General features: G+C 41.1%; 1 protein-coding gene across 1 annotated transcript in view; it reads left to right on the forward strand.

Moving 5' to 3' along the window:
* The window catches only part of LOC119419741 (contactin-associated protein-like 5), a 354,615-nt gene that overhangs the window by 296,234 nt on the left and 54,749 nt on the right, over nucleotides 1–3,632 (forward strand). The gene's annotated exons all lie outside the window — the stretch shown is intronic.

Consider the following 3,632-nt stretch of genomic DNA (forward strand, 5'->3'; position numbering starts at 1 on the left):
TTTTAACAAAAAAACGAAGTCCAGATGACATGATTCAACCTTTTTTGATGTTAAGGATAGAAAAAAATAATTACAAATACAAAACAGGTTGAGCAGAGTAAGTAAAGACAGTAGCAGAGTGAAAAGTGTGGTCAGTTTGTCCTCCAGCAGTCTGAGCCTATAGCAGCAGAACTAAGGGACAGCTCAGGAAACCCAAGCCGACCCTAACTATAGGATTTAGCAAAAAGGAAAGTCTTAAGCCTAGTTTTAAAACTGGACAATGTGTCAGCCTCATGGTCAGAGATTGGAAGTTGGTTCCACAAGAGAGGAGCCTGAGAACTGAAAGATCTTCCTCCCATTCTGTTTTTGTAAATTCTAGGAGCCACAAGTAAACCTGCAGTCTGAGAGCGAAGTGCTCTGTTAGGAAAATATGGAACAATAAGATATGTAATCTAAGATGGAGCTAGGTTGTTGAGAGCTTTGTAGGTTAGAAGTAAGATTTTGAATTCTATTCTGGATTTGACAGGGAGCCAATGGAGAGAAGCTAAAACTGGAGAGAGATGATCTCTCCCAGTAACTCTAGTTAAGACTCTGGCAGCAGCATTTTGGATCAACTGAAGACGTTTTAAAGAAGTATTTGGACACCCAGATAATAAACCATTGCAATAGTCCAGTCTAGACGTGACAAATGCATGGACCAGTTTTTCTGCATCATCTTTAGATCAGATGTTTCTAATGTTAGTGATATTACGCAGGTGGAAGAAGGAGGTTCTAGTAACGTTTTTAATGTGGGGGATAAAAGACATGTCCTGATCAAAAATAACACCAAGATTTTTAACATTAGAGCTGGAGGACAGATTAATGCATCTAAGGAGGGAGAAAGACTGAAACATTCATTCCTAAGGTGCTCAGGTCCAAAAACCAAAACCTCAGTCTTGTCCGTGTTCAACAGGAGAAAATTAAGGGTTATACATGTTTTTATGTCTTTAAGACATGCTTGTAGTCTAAGTAGCTGATTGGATTCATTGGGTTTAATGGACAAATATAATTGTGTGTCATCAGCATAACAATGAAAATTTATCCCATGCTGTTTAATAATTTTACCTAATGGAAGCATATATAAAGTAAAGAGTATTGGCCCAAGCACTGAGCCCTGAGGAACTCCATGACTAACTTTGGTGTATGAAGAAGTTTTATTATTTACATTTACAAACTGGAATCTATCAGATGGATATAATTTAAACCATTTTAGAGCCGTTCCTGTAATCCCAACATAATATTCAAGCCTCTGTAGTAAAATATTGTGATCAACTGTATCAAATGCAGCACTGAGGTCTAACAGGACCAGTAGAGACACAAGTCCATTGTCTGAGGCCATAAGAATATCATTAGTGACTTTTACTAGTGCTGTTTCTGTGCTATGATGAGCTCTAAACGCAGACTGAAACTCTTCAAACAGATTAGTTCTTTGTAGATGTTCACGCAACTGACCTGCTACTAGTTTCTCTAGAATTTTTTAGATGAAAGTTAGATTAGATATAGATCTATAGTTGGCCAGAATTTCTGAATCAAGATCACAAATCAAGATTTTTAGTAGGGCCACGAGGTCTAAGATCTTAGAGCAGGTTGCATCATGCCTACTGAGCAGCTCCTGCGTACTAATACAGGCAGAGGTTTCAGGGACTGAGGCAGCATCAGTACTGAATGCAGAGGAAAAAAGAGCAGCGGTTGAAGAGTTAAATATTTGACAACTCTTGGCTGGAGCGGGGGATTTAGACTCATGAATAACAGAGGTTTGGAATGAAATGGGTTTGTAATTTGAAACAATAGCATCCCCAATTCCCAGATTAACCACAGATAAACCGTGAGACAGAACTAAATCAAGTGTATGGCCCTGTTGATGAGTTGGACCAACAACATTTTGCACAAGGTTGAAAGATTGGATCACATTTAGAAACTCCTGCACCAAATGCTTGTCAGGACAGCAAATGTGTACATTAAAGTCTCCCAGAATCAAGACCCTGTCGTAGTTGAGCAGTATTTCAGTCAGAAAGTCAGAAAATTCACTTATAAAGTTTTTGTTGTACGAGGGTGGTCTGTAGATCAGGCAGCAGAGTGTTGGGTTGGAGCGGCCCAGCTCAAAATACAGCAGTTCAGAACTCTGAAAAGCTGCAGCCTGTAGCTGTCTGCAGTTCCAGAGCTTTTTAAAAACTGTTAATTATCCACCACCTCTACCAGAAGTCCTTGGAGCATTAAAAAAGGCACAATCCACTGGCAACAGTTCAGAAAAAACACAACTCATCAGGGACGAGCCAGGTCTCTGTAACAAACATGAAGTCCAGTCCACTGGAGCAGAAAAAGTCGTTTAAGATAAAAGTTTTATTTGCCAGCGACCTCACATTCAGCAGAGCAATCTTTGTAGGACCAGTAGCTGAAGGAAAAGCTGAGCACGGAGCACAGATCAGCTGTTTCAGATTTTTGGAGTTTGAACCGCGCCTCCTAGGACCAGAGACGCCGCAGCTGTGTGCGCGCCAGTGGCACGAGCCAGCCTTGAGTACAGGGATCAGGCAGGACCCAGCAGGATCAGCGAAGCACCTGGACAGGCGAATATCCAGCAGATGGTCAGCAGGAGATGATGCAGCAGTCTGGAGTTGGTTAAGTTCCACTGGAAACGACCAAAACCTTCACGGCTGCGCTGTGCGTACCAGGCCTGGCCACCAGTAGCAGGCTGGCGTTGAGTGGATCAGCGAAGCATCCGCATGGACAATTTAACGTCTGATGGTCAGCAGCAGATGATGAAGCAGCAGAGAGCTTGATGCTGGCTTTAATCCTCACAAGACGGCCGGCACATCTTCCACGGTGCCTGGAGCGATGTTTTCGGGCGGGCAGAAACGCTGCGCGCTTCAGGTAAACAGGGACATCAACAAGCAGAGGGGGTGGGGGTCCAGAGCCCTGATCAAAGTGGTCAAACAAGGCGGGGTTTGCAGTAGATAACTGTATATTTAAAAGTTGTTGGCGATCATAAACATGTAGTGAGTTGTCACAGAAGAAAAATGACAAAAACAGAAAAAAAACTATCAAAACAGACAGAGGTGAACGGCAAGCCACCAGCACCAGCGCCATCTTCCCGGAAGTCAAGTGAAGTTTGCATTGAAGTTGTAAGATGATCAACTAGATGATCTAAGTCTCTGTTCTCTGATGCATTACTCTGCAAGACAGAGGAAAACATTGATGGAAGAGATTGTTTCAATTTGGTTACAGCATTTTCTGATAAGCACCTGCTGAGATGAACTTTACTCTCAGTGACTGTGTAGTCATTTAATGTAAACTCAAAGTTATTAAAAAATGGTTGGACAGAACAGGATTTTGAGGAACTATTACCAAGTCCTTAATCTCTACACCATAGGTCAGAACTAAATCAAGAGTGTGATGATAAGAATGAGTAGATGTGCGGACGTTTTGGGTAAAACCAAATGAGTCTATTAAATTATTAAAGGCTATGATTAAACTATCACTCTCAACATCCACATGAATATTGAAATCACCCATTATGATGATTTTATCAGTATTTAATAGTAAGAACAAGGGTTTAAGGAAAAAAAATATTTATGTTTACACACACACACACACACACATTATATATATATATATAT

Source organism: Nematolebias whitei, chromosome 13 (assembly GCF_014905685.2).
Source record: "Nematolebias whitei isolate Nwh7 chromosome 13, NemWhi1, whole genome shotgun sequence".
Lineage (NCBI taxonomy): Eukaryota > Metazoa > Chordata > Actinopteri > Cyprinodontiformes > Rivulidae > Nematolebias > Nematolebias whitei.